Below are 17,637 nucleotides of genomic sequence, written 5' to 3' on the forward strand. Positions count from 1 at the left end.
AGCATTGGTGGTGGGAGGAGAGGTACTTACAGCCTGGCCAGCATGGAGCCTTTCAGCGATCTGTTGCTGGACAACTGCCTCCCAGGAGGGCACCACTGATTATTTCTCGTGATTTTGCTGCTGTGCAACATAGTGGTTCCTTTTCTGATTGTGAGTGGCTTGACTGGGGCCTCACTCACATGTCTGGCAGTGGCGATGGCTGTTGACTAGGGCGGCTTGGTTCTCTTCCATATGGCCTCTTGTGCCCTAATAGGCTACACCCAGATTCTTCCCAATGTATTGGCTTCAATCTTCCAAGAAAGCAGGATCAGAATTTGCCAAATGTTTTAAGGACGCCACTTCGTAATTGACAGAACATATCTTACCTTATGCTCTATTGGTCAAAAACTTACAAAGCCAGATTCAAGGAGGGGGTGACGGAGAAATAGACTCTACCTTTTGACAGGAAGAGCAGCTACAACGATGTCGCAAAGGAGTGTGGTCATGGAAGAAGTATGATTCATTGGGGACCACCATTAGAACAATCTAACACATGGAGTTTTTGTCTAAACATGCCTTCTCTCTTTTGGGGATATACATTATGCCACACAGACAGTCCTAATTCTTATTTTCTCATCATCCTATAAGCCTTTCAAAATTTATTCAATAGGCATTTATTAGGCATCTATTATATTATTGGCATTGTGCTAGATACTGGGGATATGATGGTAACTAATACCAGTTGCTGTCTTTAAGGAATTTTTTCTTTCTTACCTATAAAATCAGGAGAACAGTATGCAGGTCGGGTAGGAAGTGAAGAGATACAGCAGGTCGGAGGATGGGAGGGATTGTAGTAGAAAGCCAACAAAACAGTCGGGGGAATTGGAAGCAAAGCAGGATTCCATTCTCAGATTTCCCCCAAAACTACTTGTAAGGGAGGATTTCATCCTTCCAGAAATCAACTTAATTTTTCTTTTTTCAGGAGTAATCTGACTTCAAACAACGGAAAAGTCAGTGCTGGGCGTTCTTGGTTCCAGTGGGAAATAGTTTTAATAAGGTTCTGGGACATCTCCTAGAGAAAGGAAATGTCCAGTGATTACTCAGAACTATGGTAAGTCAAATGTGGGTCATCCCTGACCTTTGCCAAACTCAGAGTTAATGCCAAGCCAGTCCATCTGAGCAACTGTGCCCTACGTCTGTCTGTACTCCTGGAGCAATCTCATATGTAGATGGAGCCGTGGCCCATTTCCTGGGTCTGACTGTGAGGAAGGAGCCTCCTGCACGAGCACATCTCATTGGTGCAAACATGCCATCTGTCGCTTGTCTGGCCCACAATTACCCCTTCAAGTATGCCCGCATGGGATGGAATACAGAAAACAGAGCCGGGCTATGTTCACTCCTTTGTTAAGCAGAAATGGCTGGCAGGGTGCCACCCACCCGACTGTGAACCACCAGGGTTTAAAGCAAGCAAAAAACCTCATAGTCTCTCAAATCTCATGTCTTGTGTTGTATAAAGAAGCCTCAGAAAATGTACTGTCAGCGGGCACGATGGAAACCTAAATGGATTTCTTGCTTTTTAAAATGAGATTAAAACTCAGATTATAATAATTTAAATAACCTTCTGTTTCCATAACAGTTAATTGTGGATGTATCAAAGATTACTGAACGCCCTTTGCAATATTTTCCTGAGGCAGATGGAGAATAAACACCTTCATTACGGGTGCTCAGATGATCCACTGTGCTGAATTACATTGAGAAGCACCTGGTACGTTTCTTGATCTACCCGTGCACTCACGTACCCTGCTGTAACGTCAGGATTGCCCTAAGTGGGTACCTATCTCCTACGAAATACCAAGTGCGTTTTCCACAGCCTTTCAGAAGCTCTGATAGTGCTACCCAAACAAATCCTGGAGTAACGAGGCAGTTCTAATGTAAATGTTTAATAGAGGCAAGGGATTCTCATCTGATTACTTTGCTGCTGCAGAGAAAGAGGATCTAATTTAACATTAAGTCTGTAATTAGTGAATAGTGCTCTTTTGCCTGGGTAAATGAAATCCCTTGCATTTTGATAATAACTTGCATTCAGAATTGAAATTAAACTAAGCTAAAAAAAATCATAACTTTACCTTAGGGTACACACTAAGTCAATGCCATATAGACTGTTTACAAAGGTAAATCTAAAGCACAATGTTCTGGAGTTGACTTTACTACGGAAGCTGCAACCTTTATTTATTTTTATTTGTTTACATTGGGATCTCGTATTCCTTCTGCCTTATTTGTTTATTTACTTACTTATTTTTGGTTGCTGATTTCTTTAAGTGACCCTGTGGAAAATGTGGGTAGATACTACAGAGTCATGTATTTTATTACCTTAAGAGAACAGTGGTGTAAATAAAACAAATAGGCATTGATATTCATTTTCACGTGGGCTCCTTCATGTGGAACAAAAAGGCCCTCCATCTTTTACTTTTCAAGTAGAAGTCGTTTGGCCAGATTAGTGTCTGCAAGTTCCTGGGCATTTATTCCCTGGTGTTGCTGTAAGGTTTTTACTGACGACCAGAGTTGCTCAATTCTCATTTAATGGGGGCTGCAGACTGAGGGCTGAGCAGAACCCGCTGTCCCGTTCTGTAGTTATTGGTAAAGACAGACCTAGGATATCTCCATGGGAGGGACTGGATGCGACCCAGTGGGTGGGTGTGGTCGCTGTGGACGGAAGATCAAAAGGCTGAGAGACCAGGGGGTTATAAATGGAAATTTCCAAGAATTAAGTCAGGAGAGAATCTCAATCCTAAGGGAGGATGATAGTGATGCAGGAACTAGAGACACTGAGATGTGTAGGGTAAAGAAGGGTCCAGCAGTGACAGCAAAAATGAAGAGTTACAAGCGTTATCCTTTTATGACAGGATCTTCCAAGCTGGCAGGTTTCGGAGAAAAGAGAAGGAGAATGGTCTAAAGGTGGAAAGGAGGAAGAAGAAAGGTATCTACCCCATCTCCAAGTTGAACAGTACAAGGACGGTAGGAGAAAGTGTTTCTTGAAAGTGTTACGGGGAAGTAGTATCTTCATGAGATCCGGGCTTTTGTTCTACAAAGAAGGTGAAAGGAACATTTAGGAATAAGGCTGACAACATGCAGGACTTTGCTAATAATGGATGATGAGCTTTGAAGGACACAGTGGAAGGGCTTCTGGAGTTAGAGGTGGAGAGAGGTCGGGAAAAGGAAAAAGAAAAGGGACCATGTGGTCTGACAGGGCTGGGGACTGGAAGATGGATGAGGAATGACAGGAAGTCTAGGGCTTTTAGTGTTGACTAGCAAGGAGGGAAAAAAAGGCATAATGAGTTTGGTTATCCAGAATCAAGGCAGAGTGTGTGTTAGTGATAGAACAGTGCATTTCAGGAGCTCTCTCTCTTTATCCCTGATAAGGGCTATGAGGTCTACAGGAGAAGAGCCCTTTTCCACTTGTAATCTCTGCTGGAAGAGGAGGTGTGTGTCGTCTGTCTCGACCCTTATGGATGGAAGAGAAACTTCGGGGGAAGCCTGACATATTCCATACAACCAGACCTTTGCAGTCCTGATGACACGGATGGAAGTCTTATGTAGGCAAGGCCTTGTTCCAGTGCTCTGGTCCATTTAACACTGGGATATTACATTCTAGTGCCAGAATGGTCCAGAATTTGAGTTTTTTGGTTTTTTTTTTTTTTTTTAATTTGCAGGGACATAAAATATTTAATGGATGAAGAATCTAAGAAAACTTCAAGCTCAACTCCTCAGTTTCACAAGACAGAAAACTGAGGCTGAGGAGGTTTGAGAGCCTCTGCTGAGTTTTTTTCTAACGATAATGAGGATTATAACTCCGATACTCTGACATCTAAGTACCAACCACACTGTGCTGATGCTTAGATGTTCATAGTTTTAATTAGAAAACAAAACAAAACAAATCTTTCCCGCTCAGAAAATATACAGATTCTTTACTGCTCAAATTAAAAGTTTTCTTTTAAAACTTGTGTCTTGAGAACAGGAATAAAGAGTTTGCTGTGATTCAAGAATTTTTTCACAACATATGGAAAGCCATTCATCCCATGGACAACATTAGCATGTGTCTAAGAGGATATTCTTCCGAGGCACAGAGGCTGAGAGCAGAGTGTGAAGTTGAGGTTTCTATGGAGACTGTACCTTAACAAGGTCTTTTAAATTGCTGAGGGTAAAAGTAAAGCCTCTCTTTCAATATCCCTGGAGGTATAAAACACATTAGGCAGTCAGGACTCCTGCATTTTACATCTGTCTCTTCAGTCGATGGTTTTTGAACTCTCCTTTGAGGACCTCTTTCTTGGGTGACTTGGAGCTGTAGACCATCTACTCAGAATAATGGATAGCCCTTAACTGGCATACTATTATACACCTGATGCATCAGGATGGTTATATGGTTAATGCTTTCATGTTAGGATGTTACAATGCTTTCTTTGAAGATACCGTAGTTTAAACTTATCTGCTCCTTTGCGGGAGGGATGCAAACATATGGTGGTAAAGAGGGATATAGGTTATTCAAGAATATAAGGATTATAAAGAATCAGGTGGAAATATTTATGTATGCTACACTTTATTTTTTGTTGTTTTTTAAAAAAATGTTTATCTGAGAGAGAGAGAGAGAGAGAGAGAGAGTGCACACATGAGCAGGGGAGGGGCAGAAAGAGGGGGAGACAGAGGATCCAAAGCAAGGTCTGCGCTGACAGCTCGAACTCATGAACAGTGAGATCATGACCTGAGCCGAAGTCAGGTACTTAACTGACTGAGCCACCCAGGCGCCCCTATGTGCCACATTTTAAATAATAGCTTTATTTACATATATTTCACACCCCATCAAATTCACCTACTTAAAGCATAAAATTTGTGTATTACTTTATTCATATTTAGTATATGTAATATATGATATATTAAAAATTTGTGCAGTGATCACCACTACCTAATATCAGAACATTTTCATCAGCCCCAATAGAAACCTCATATCCATTAATCATCACTCTCCATATACTCTTTCTCCCAGGCTCTGGTAACCATGGAACTTTTATCTCTATAGATTTTCCTATTCTGGACACTTCAGAGAAATGCAGTTATTCAATAGATGACCTTTTGTGACTGGTTGCTTCCATTCCACATGATTTTTTTCAAGGTGCATTCAGGTTGTAACATGTACCAGTACTTCATTCCTTCTTATAACTGAATAATATTCCGTTACGGGGATCTACCACTTTTGTTTATCCATTCATCATCTATTGGGCATTTGGATTGCTTCTACCTTTTGGCTATTGTAAGTACTGCTGTTATGAACACTGCACAAATTTCTGTTTGAATGCCTGCTTTCACTTCTTTTGGTGTATGTAACTAGGAGCAATCTTGTCAGAGGATTAAAATGTTTATGGAACTAATCTGTCACTAATTTGACGTACAGAAATTCTTCTGTCGCCTTCGCCAGGGACATGTATCATGCTTTCAGGCATAAATGTTTTGAAATTTGCATTTTATGCTCTGCCATTTTTCAAATAGAGAATATTTTTGTGGAAAACAATGATATACTTTTATTACAGTATATGGTACATGTCTAATGATGCTCTTTAAACGAACTAAATGCACTTTTCAGTTTATCTTTTTTTAGCCTGCACGTTTACTTTCTAATTTAAAATCTGCATCTCTACTATATTTGTGATAGATATAAAAGGACTTACACATTAGCCTGTGCATTAACCTCAGAAGGGTGACATAGTTTCATATTTTTCTTTTATCAACTGATTGTTTTAACTTTAAGGGAAATCCAGATGGGAATTTGCATGGGAGGCATTTGTCTTTATGGGAAACTCTGTGGAGATTTACTTTCTTGGTGGGTGATATATCTGAATGATACTTTTGAGTCTAGTCTTTGATGGATAGTAAATGAATACGCATATATATACAATGTCAAGAAGCTAAACGTCTCACTTAGGTCATTTGCAGAAGCAATCAGTCCTATTTTAGTGGAAATATCATGAAAAAACGGAATCCTTCCAATGTTCTCCACTCCCTCAAAATCTTCGAGACTCAAATTTCAAGTCACAGAATTTCTGTAATATGACCAAAACTCAGAGTCATCTTATATTAATGTGGTGAGACATAAACCAGATGTCCTTCTAACGCATGCATAGAGGGCACGTGTTGCTTGGATTCAGACAGATGTAAAATAAGAGAAACATTTCAATCATTGAACTGGCACCATGCTCTACCAGAAGTCTCGTATGAAACTTTTTTTTTTTTTTGGGATTGGACTTTGTGCCATTCTCAAAGTAGACCATGACTTAATAGCACTCAAAGCAGATGATTATTTAAGTATTTAATAGTTGTTTAACCCAATTAAAAAGCCAATTGGTTGGGGGTCTGTTTTTTTCTTCAAATTTTCAGTTGATTGTTAAGGCATTATATAATCCCAGCATGACTGGCAAAAGCCACTGGGAAAATATCCTAGGAAAGGAAAAGATGTTAATGCTTAATGCCTTAACTTATTAAATTATATAACAAGCTTGTATGAAAATGCCTCAGATAGAGCACTGATTTACCTTTCCCCCTCACCCCAGCTCCCTCATTTAATGGCTTCTGTGGTGAAGGTTAAGCTTCTTAACAGCAAAGACAGCAAACACAGAAATGCCACTTCACCTGGCTTAACACTCAGCTTGGCCACTAATTACTTGTGTGATGCTGGCCAAGTCACTGCATCTCTTTATTTTCAGTTTCTTCTCATGTACAAAGGTGATAATGGTGGTTACCTCATAGAATTGATACGAAGGTTAGATGAAATACTATATGTCCAATATTTTACGCTGTGCCTGGCATAGAATACACGCTATATGCGCTTGCCAATATTATTGTTAGTAAATCATTTTATAAGACACAGCATATTAGAGATTTTAAGAATAATTTATTATTTATCGTTGTTAAAGAGTATCTTTATTTTTGCTTTTGCTTCAAAGATCTGTTCACCATTAATTCAGAAAATAAACACTTTTTTTTGAACCTCTTCTGAGCCTTTTGCAGAATGGAAGCATCTGGGACACTTTCACTAAATCACTCATCAGAAGGTCCATTACCATTAGTTGAACTAATGGCTACTTACACCATTAGCTTAAATCAACTAATGGGCAGCAGCAATTTCCTCGGCTTTTTAATCTTTTTTTATGAGGGACGTTTTTTCCTACTTGGACACTTGTTTTGGTTTAAGTCTAGATGAGTTCCTTAGGATGTCTTTCTCTATATATGTATTTAAAAACATCTTGACAAATACTCATACATTTCCTGCGCTAGATTCAGTGCGTATCTTTTTAAAGCCTAAAAGCCACGAGGCAAAGAACAGAAGGAGGACAACTAAACTCTTGAAGGTGGGGGCGGATTCAGGGTGCACGTGTGCAGCCCTTCTCTGCTTGTCTGGGGAAGTACCAGCTTTTATTTCCAAGTTCCCACCCTATTGTCGACCAATACTCATATAAAATCCAGTAAAATTAAACATCTAGGAAAAATGATTATGCCGTTAGATGACATGGTGATCTCAAACTGCTATAAAAGTTTTGAAGCCTCTGATTATAAATCCTATATGCACCTTGAAATGGAGTAGTAACACTATGCGGATTGGTGCCTAGAAATAATAGCACTGATACAGAGTGTATTCAAAAAGGCATGTTTATGAGGGCGATTTTATTGTATTTTTCAATTTTTATTTTTTAGAAGTGTATTTATTTATTTTGAGAGAGATAGCGAGTGTGGAAGGGGCAGAAGGAGAGAGGGAGAGAGAGAATTCCAATCAGGCTTCGCGCTGGCAGCACAGAGCCCAACGTGAGGCTCAAACTCACAAATTGTAAGATCTTGACCTGAGCTGAAACCGAGAGTCAGACGCTTAACTGACTGAGCCACCCAGGTGCCCCTAGGGTGATTTCAGAACATCAGAATTGGTTTCCTAAATGAGTGGCAAGACATTTCCACCAGCCTTCAGCAGAACTGACTTTGTACAACTTACTTATTTCTCATTCAGTATTTAAATTTAATTTGCAATTGAATCCAGAGTAACAGAAAACAGATCAGTGGGGTAGGAGGGTATGGATTGCAAGAACCACAAGGAACTTTGGGGTGCTAGAAATGTTCAAGTCTTGTTTGTGCGTGTAGATAAACATAAATGCATTTTCTAAACTCTTTGTATACTTATAATGAGTATTTTATTGAATGTAAGTTATATCTCAATAAAGTTGATTAAAAATACAGATTTTACAAAGTACGTTTTTTACTTTGGGAAGAGTGAAGAAATTGAGGAATACCCCTAGTTCTCTCCTGACCTCTTTAAGATAAGTTACTGCAGACACACATCCCTTTCACTCTGCTCCACACCAGAATCCCATCACCCACTGTGCACCAAGTGGCACTCCCGGTGCAAAGAACATTATGTGGTTCGAAGCTCCTCCAACTTTGTATTCATTGCCTCATCTTTCCTGGTTGGCTAGCAAAGTCCTTTCCATTTTCCCAGAAGTCATGTCTTTAAACAAAAAGATTCGGTTGCTGGAGGGGAGGTGGGTGGGGGATGGGTTAAATGGGTGATGGGCATTAAGGAGGGCACTTTCTGGGATAAGCACTGGGTGTTATATATAAGGGGTAAACCATTGGGTTCTACTCCTGAAGACAAGATTACCCTATATGTTAACCAGCTTGAATTTAAATTAACACACACACACACACACACACACACACACACACACACACATCCTAAGATATTTTGCAAGAGACTTTGGAATTCTTTTTGAACTTATGCTCACCACAAGTGTAGCTACTACCTGTTACCATACAACACTATTACAACACCACTGACTCTATTCCCTATGATGTACCTTCTATTCCTGTGAGATATTCATTCCATAACTGGAAGCTTGTATCTCCCAGTCCCCTTCTTCCATTTTGCCCATCCTCTCCTCTGGTAACCACCAGTTTGTTCTCTGTAATTATGGGTCTGTTTCTGCTACACCTGAAATTATTGTTAACATTGTGTGTCAACTCTACTTCAGTAAAAAAATATGTAAACTTGAAATCAATCTACACAAGAAAATCACAGAATGAATATATGAAATCCCTCCATAGTGTTTATATTACAGACACACTCATGATTTCATTACTAGCAATAAAACGCTTTTAAATCCAAGTTGAGAATAATGAGTGATTACTCAAGGAAGGCTAAGGATACATTTTTTTTTCTGCCATAATTACAAAGCAGGTAATTCCACACTATGCATTGAAGGAAAAGTCTTTCAACCAAAAGCAATGTATCATGGATTGCCTAGAGCCTCAGATTAGATGGGAAAGTCATCTTTCCTCCAAATTCCTTATGGGAGTACACATTTGAAGTTGCCATTTCCTACCTTTCTGTCTCTGTCCGTCTGTCCATCTATCTTTCCATTTCCCTGTCGGCTATATAGGCAGGAGAGAATAATTTTCTTCATATCCTTGGGCATGTTTCACTAGTTGCAACAATGACATTTCATACCAAAAACAGTATTTGCTTTTTCACTGATTAGGTTTATTGCATAGAAAAGTGTGAGAAAAAATTAATTTCACTCAATCCACAATACAGAGATAACTAGCATTAATGTCATAGTGTATATATTTTCATTTTCCCCCATTGACCACATATACATATGTAAAGCAGACACTTGATGCTAGAATGTTTTTAGGCATAGATGCAATTGGCTTGAATATTTCCCCAAATTCATACTATTATATATTGATAGTGAAATGTTTAATCTAGTCCATTATCTACTTTATTTGACTTGATTTTTAAAACACAATTAAACAAACATAAAGTTTTATTTTCTCCACAAAGAACTTTGAAATGAAACGCAAAAAGAAAATAAAGATGAGATTATGGAATGATCAGCTGTATACAGTATGCAACAATAGAGTCAAAAAGTGAGAGAAAGGTTTGTTGGTACTTGGGACTAACCCACCTAGAATAATCCCCCCAAAAGTAGAAGAAATATGAAAAACATCTATTTACACCATTGTAAGAACTAATCAGATTGGGAGAAATTACTAGAGAAAAGAAGAACCCAGAGATAAGTTCACTACTCAAAGTTACTTTTTTTTGCAAACAGAGATGAAATTTTCTCATGATGGTGGAATAGAAGTCAATTACAGGGCACTTCTGGTGGGGAATCGGATAACCTACTTTCCTTCCTCCCCACTCCAGGCACATACACATTAAACCAGGTTTTTGAAGGGCTGGGTAACAGGGTAACAGGGTAACAGTAAGCTAGAAATAAAACATCCCTCACCCTGACTTATGGTTCTAGTCTTCATTATGAGAATCTCGGTCTTTCAACTTATGCTACTCCTAAAGTGTAAGCCTCTTGGTTGCTGGCAAGGAAAATAAACAAAGAAACAAAAAAACAAAACAAAAAACAAAACAAATGACAAAAAACCCGACAAAACGTCTGGGAGGAAGATATCTTATCCTAGGCCTCAAATTATTTCTAAAAATAAAATTTAAAAATGCTATGCTATGACATAGTTAGAGGTATCCAGCTGTACAAAGAATCAAGACGCTATGAGTAATAATCCGCATAAATGAAGTAATAATCCCTCCAAATTTCAAATACAGGAATTATTAGATACATATTATAAAACAATAATGCCTTCTATGCTTAGATATATAAAGGTAATGCTTGAAAATGTCTACAAATGATAGAAAGGTATAAACAGTGACAGTACATTTGAAAATGGAATCAAGAACTCAGTGGACAGGTTAACAGCAGAGTAGGCAGAGCAGAAAACAGAATGAATGAACTGGAAGGTAGATTACAAGAAATTATCCAGAATGAAGTATATAGAAATTTTAAAAACATTGAAATACAGAAAAGAAGGTAAGATGTATAGAATAGAGAGAGGAAGTTTAAACATGGGTCCCAGAAAGAGAGGAGAGAAAAGATAATAGGCGGCAATTTTTAAAATCAATCCATGAATTAACAAACAACAAACCCCCAAACCCTAAGTAGAATAAAACAAACAAACAAATGTGAAGCCACACCGTAATAAAATGATAAGAAAATAAGGTGAAACAATCTTTTTTTTTCTTTTTTAATGTTTCAGCTTTGAGAGAGAGAGCACGAGCTGGGGAGGGGCAGAGAGAGAGGGACAGAGGATCCGAAGTGGGCTCCACATGACAGCAGCAAGCCCTATATGAGGCTCGAACTCACAAACTGGGAGAACATGACCTGAGCCAAAGTCAGACACTCAACCGACTGAGCCACCCAGGCACCCCTAAGGTGAAACAATCTTAAAAGTATCCAGAAAATAGATTGTGCCAGCAGACCTGTACTACATGAAAATGGTCCTAGATGAAACTCTGAGATGCAAGAAAGAATGAAGACTAAGAAAGTGCTAAAATTGTGTGTAAATCTAAAAAAACAAAAACAAAACAAAAAAACAAACATTTTAGAGCACTTTATTTTAAATGTGATCAATCTTTAGTCTACATTGTCAGTGAAGAAACAATCATTGTGTGTTAGGATTCTTTGTTGAAAATGGTAAACACAAGTTCTAGATATCTTAAGCCAAAAAATAATAATAATAAAAGGAATTTATTAGTAAATACCAGAAACTCAGTTTGAATGAGAAATGTTGGACAAAGAGTAGGAAGACCTAACAGTATGCTGTATAGTCTCATTCATACAGCAGGTGCCAACTTAATGAATCAGACTCCCAGCTACTCCCCCCTTGCTTCAGTCACTTCAGTTTCACCCACAGAATACAATTTGCCACAAGGCCAGACAGGTGGGGAACCAGCAGCTCGGGTTTCTACAATGGTAAGTGGCTACTTCTTTCCCAGCCTCTATAGTGAAAAGTTCCCCAGAAGAGTTAGGGATGCTGGCAGAACTGGGTGCTTGGGTGCGAGAGAGCCCAAAACTGACCAATGCCAACTTTAGACTTCACCTTTGCCCCCCCGCCCCCCAGCATCCATACACACCACCTTTATGTATTTATGCTTTAAAATAAAACTACTTCCGCGAAACAGAGTGAGACTGCTTCTCATACAACTAAAGGGAGATGACCCAAAGTCTAGTCCGATCCTGCAGGCAGGTCTGAGAGATGCCATGACACTTACCAGTGATTACGGACAAGATTAAAAAAAACAAAAAACTGTGACATTAACTGCTTGCAATACATCATATATTGAAAGGTTGGGGAAAGAGGAGAGGAATTGTCTTTGCTCAGGCTGCTAAAACACAATACAATAAATACTATCTCTATGCCATTAAATTCCACAGTGGAGAATTCCTGAGGAGGATATCAGAAGTGGGTGGCAGAGAAGGAAGCCTGGTTAGAATGGGTATTTAAGAACATGCTAAATGTATACAGACAACTGATCTGTTTCTGCTGAAAATCCAAACTCAAATTTCAGGGGTTTAACACCACAAAGTGTATTTATCAGTCACATAACAATCTAGTGTGTCTGTTCTTGGCTGGTGAATGGCTTTCCTACATTTGGCAATTCAGAGTTCCAGCCTCCTTCCAATCATACGGTCCACTACCCCACAATGCTACATAACCCTCTGTTTCCAGCCAGTCTTAGGGAAATTGAAAGAAGGCACATCTGCTTTTTAAAATTCTTTGGCTCAGAAGAGTCACACGCATCATTTTCATTCATATTCCACTTGTGAGTTATACCTTGGTGCCATTAGTTATGCCTTGCCCTTGTTGGGGGGGTGGACTGCTACTTCCAATCGGCAAATTCAGGCCATGAAAAGGGGCAAAGCACTGTCGTGCAGGTCAGCTGTCTCTGTTACAATTGATTGGTGGCTTCTGTGTCTGCCTAGACACGGTTCCACATGCCACCCTATTACCTGATGGAGTGCTGCTGAGCATGTTCAACTTTAGGGCAAGATGGATCCATTAATGTGCAGTTCATGGTGAACATCTTGGCTATAAATTATTTACGATCCAGTGGATGGTCATTTGATATCCACCGAAGCAAATCGTCAAGCCATGAACTACTCTCAAAAGACTAATTATTTGCTGAAACCTGGCGGTGCTTGAAACACAGTCTTAGAGGACAAATATTATTGGTGCCTGTCATAGGCTCTATATAACTTTGTGATTTCTATGGAGAATTTAGGTGATTTTGTATCTGCTGAGTTAGGATGGAGAATTAGGATGAAAATGGAATGTCAACTTTCACTGCAATTTGGACCAGATACATTTCTTCTTTTGCTCTGGGCCCACTCAAATTTTTGAGGCCAGCATATGTTTTGGGTCATAGACTCTGGGTCTGGAGTTCTCTCCTGTCCAGCAAGAGAGCAGGACAAAGGACGCAGGATTAAAATGAGGAAGAGGCTAATGTCTGGGACGAGACAAGAGCCCCAAGTAAGGGTCCTTGCTCTGTTTTTATTAGGATCAGAAGGCTCACAAGCATGATGGGTGTGCGCAAAGAGACAACGAAACCATGAACATTAACTCATGGGCGTGAGGGAAAGGGCTTTGGGAGATATGCGGTGTTACGGGTTTGGGTCAATACAAAACAGTCTTGGCACTGGGCTGTGGGGTGGAAGGTTGTTTACAGCAGACATGAGGCACCACCTCTGTTTACCTAAACTGACTTAGGGGATGAGAAAGACAGGGCATGCTACCTCAGGGTCAACAAGGCACCTTTCTTTTGCTAATTAGCTCTGCTCTGGGTAACTTCACCCTCCTGTGGTCTCTAGCCCTGTTTATCTGTTTATCTAATTTGGTCCTTCCTTCATGTGAAAGCAGCATTCTGCTATCTACTAAGTTGGGGGGCATTTCTGCCCTGAATACCTACTCTTATTTACCTAATCTTGGATGTTTTCATCCTGATTCCAATACCTTTGTCCTATCCTGGGCCTTTAGCCCTGTTTACCTAATCTTGTTTACCCAAATTTGGGTGTGTTCATTCTGTGGTTTTCTAATTCTTTATGCCCCTTGGTGCGGGCTCAGGGATTTCCTAAGCTTATTCCCCACAGTTTTGCTATCTTTAAAATCCCAAAAGATCATAGTTTCCTTAATGTGAAGGAGCCTGAAGTATAACATTTCATTTCCTGTTCTTTTAAGTAAATAACTTAAAAAAATTTTTTTTAATGTTTATTTATTTCTGAATGACAGAGAGAGACAGAGCATGAGCGAGGGAGGAGCAGACAGAGAGGAAGACACAGAATCTGAAGCAGGCTCCAGGCTCTGAGCTGTTAGCACACAGCCCAATGCGGGGCGCGAACCCACGAAGGGTGACATCATGACCTGAGCCGAAGTCAGATGCCTAACCTACTGAGCCACCCAGGTGCTCCTAAGTAAATAATTTTTTGAAGTATAATTTATATGCCATAATATTCATTCATTTTGAGTTATCAATTCAATGGATTTTAGTAAACTTGGAATTTTACCATCATCACCATGATCTCGTTTTTTTTAATTAAAAAAATTTTTTTAAATGTTTACTTATTTTTGAGAGAGAGACTTAGCGCCAGCAGGAGAAGGTCAGAGAGAGAGGGAGACACAGAATCCAAAGCAGGCTCCAGACTCTGAGCTGTCAGCACAGAGCCCAAAGCAGGGTTTGAACCCATGACCCATGAGATCATGACCTGAGCCGAAGTCAGGCATTTCATCCACTGAGCCACCCAGTGTGTCCCATACCATGATCTCATTTTAAAATATTTTTTATCCTAGGGGCGTATGGGTAGCTCAGTCAGTTAAATGTCTGACTTCAGCTCAGGTCATGATCTCACCGCTCCTGAGTTGGAACCCCGCATCAGGCTCTGTGCTAACAGCTCAGAGCCTGAAGTCTGTGTCAGATTCTGTGTCTCCTTCTGTCTTTGCCCCTCCCCTGCTCACGCTCCGGCTCTTTCTCTCAAAAATAAATAAACGTGAAAAAATTTTAAAATATTTTTTTATCCTAAAAAGAAACCTCATGTGCACTTTCTTTTACTTTGAGGGGAGAGGGTGGTCTGCATGCTACATCAGGGTTTTTTAATTCTGCCATCACTGGCAGTTGGGGTCAGATAATTCTTGTTGGCGGGGGGGCTGTCTGGTGCAATATAAGATGCTTAGCAGCATTTCTGGCCTCTATACATGAGATGATAGTAGCACTGTCTCTCTCCGTTGTGACAAATGTCCCCCAGAAGTGGGGGAGAATCACCCCCAGTTGACAACTACTGCCCGAGATTAAAATGTAAATGAGATGGCTACTTCTTGTATCATGTGGATTTATTCTATACTCCCAGCATCCGTAAGGCATCTAGGATTCCTGCTACTATACATATCCCAAGTCCCATCAGCTTAATGTTACCAACGTAGGAGGCCAGTGTTATGTTCTATGTAACAGTGCAAAGATCCAAAGATCCTGTGGAATTAATTGTATCTTAGAAGCTGTCTATAATGGTTTACTGCTGCCTTTGTCGGGTGAAAGAAAACTTTCAAAACTTCTATATTCAGTGAAAAAGAAAAGAGAACGTTTGCCAGATAAAATGCTGTATTCCAAGTGCCAGGGTCTGTGTAGATTTGCTTCAGTGAGATAAAATCTGAAATATCAGCTTTCATTTCTGTCATCACCTGATTAAATTTATGATAATTCGATGTCATCCATCTTTGGTGTTATACTAGAGAATTAAACAGAAGATATGAGAAAAATCACCACCTGTAAATTTTTATGTTGTTAATGTTGTTCTTATCCTTATGATTATCATGGGAGTATATAAGTGTTAGGAACAAGGAGTTCTGGAGACTTCCATTTGGCCCTTTCTACCATGATAATATGATCAAGGAGTCAATGTGGGAATTCTGACAATTTTTAAGGACATCTATTCAAAATATATAACACTTAATCGATTTAATGCGGAGTTCTTCTTGAAGAGTATCCAGTCTTCTCTTTATCAAGGAACTCTTTGTTTATGAAATAATTAACATCTAGAGATTGAACAATGATTACAATTCTTTGCTGTGCTTGCTGAAGAGAGCTTTGTTTCCTAGATCTGGGCTTTTTTTCCATGCAAACAAAGAAGGATCTATTTCCTTGAGAGCCCATTGTCTACAACTCACACTTTAGAAATAATGTCTATATCAGGTAGGGTTTTTGGATGCAATCAACAGAAATCTCTTAGCAAAAAAAGAGATTTATCAGTATACTATTGGAGGAGCTCACAACATTGATGGGGGTTGGGGGTGGACCACGGGCTTGGAAAGCAAGCTGGGATGAGGAAACCCAGTTGGCTGGACAGGAGGGATGACAGTTTGTTGAGACAGGGACAGTGATGTCAGGGTCCACCGTGGTTCATGATTACATACATAAGTAGGTCCACTCACAGCTGATTACTCTTAGCATGTATTCACTGCTTTTGATTCCAGCAGACCTTGAAACATAGAAAATAACTTAAATGTACATATGTCCTGCAAAATATTTGAAGAGTTTTATTAAAAGTAGTTTTCATTATCTCTAAAAAGAGTTTTTATATTCCAAATATTCAGTCTAGGAGACAGAGGCACCTGAGAGTAGACATGAATAATTACCTAATCTTCAAGCATGACCTTCTTTGAGCCATTTAGCAGTATTCCCAAGGAAAGAAATGAGTGTAATTGGGACACTAGATACATTGACATCTGCTACACAACCAACCCGAAAGGTCATGTCTTGTCTAAAGCATCTTAAAACACCTAAGGGATAATTTCCTGGTTTAGAATTAGAGAAATTAATTAGGACAAATGCTCTTATTAATTTGGAAACAAAGTTGAGTTATTTGAAGATGTAAAACTAGATAAATACCTTTGGGAAAACATCTATGAACTGGCCGAGTTCTGTACTCAGTAAAGAGGGATGATTATTTGAATAAAGAGTGTGTTCAGAGTGCAGATTTGGGGATTGAATGGAGGGTGGTACGAAGTACGAAGGGGCATATGCTATAGGTCATACAGAAGAAAATAACAAAGTCACAACCAAACAAACAAGCCAACAAAAGCAACACAATCTGTTTTCCTTTTCTGTTGTTGAAGCTAGAAGGAAAAATATAACGGGCTGGTTGATAAGGTCACGTGGATTGACATTCCTTGCAAGCCTTCAGAGGACTTCCAGCTACATGAAGGGATTATCCACAGGCAGGGAAAATGCTGAAGAAAATTAACTGGTTGAATCATAAAGAACTCTATGTCAAAAAGGAAAGCCGTGTAAATCGTGGTTGGTGGGAAGCAATTATTAAGCAATTACTTCAATTTGCTGTAAGGAAAGCAGAAAAGTATGAACTAGGCTTGGGCAATGAAAGCTAGAATTCTGTGTCCATCTGCCTTTCACTTGCTTGAGTCACATCTATTTGTCTTCATAGCCTCCGGGAAGAGAGAGAGCACCCGTTTCTTGGGAAGGTGGGGGGGGGGTGGTTGTGGTAGATGTTATTGTTTATCTTGGTGATGGTGGTGATGCTGTTTGGGGTGGTAGGGTCGTGGGGGAAGGTTTGAAAACCCCAAGATTATTTTCCTGCACTGCTAGACCAGATTCAAGACCAGTGGAGTGAGGGAAAAGTAACTGGGACCCCACAAACCAACCCAAATGGTGTTCCATAGTCCTGAAAACAGTCTTTCTCGAATTTTTGTTCTATTAGATGCAGAGGCTGCCTTTGA

General features: G+C 39.6%; 2 long non-coding RNA genes across 16 annotated transcripts in view; one reads left to right on the forward strand and one right to left on the reverse strand.

Annotated features, from left to right (window-relative positions):
- The window catches only part of LOC109496003, a 58,762-nt gene extending 54,748 nt beyond the window's left edge, over positions 1-4,014 (forward strand). For all 7 annotated transcript variants that reach the window (XR_006592360.1, XR_006592363.1, XR_006592359.1 and 4 more), the window contains 4 exons: positions 962-1,090; positions 1,616-1,744; positions 2,883-2,956; positions 3,400-4,014. This is a non-coding gene — a long non-coding RNA (uncharacterized LOC109496003). The remainder of the gene's footprint in view (positions 1-961; positions 1,091-1,615; positions 1,745-2,882; positions 2,957-3,399) is intronic.
- The window catches only part of LOC123383070, a 279,873-nt gene that overhangs the window by 22,440 nt on the left and 239,796 nt on the right, over positions 1-17,637 (reverse strand). The window lies entirely within an intron of this gene.

Source organism: Felis catus, chromosome F2, assembly GCF_018350175.1.
Source record: "Felis catus isolate Fca126 chromosome F2, F.catus_Fca126_mat1.0, whole genome shotgun sequence".
Taxonomy (NCBI): Eukaryota; Metazoa; Chordata; class Mammalia; order Carnivora; family Felidae; genus Felis; species Felis catus.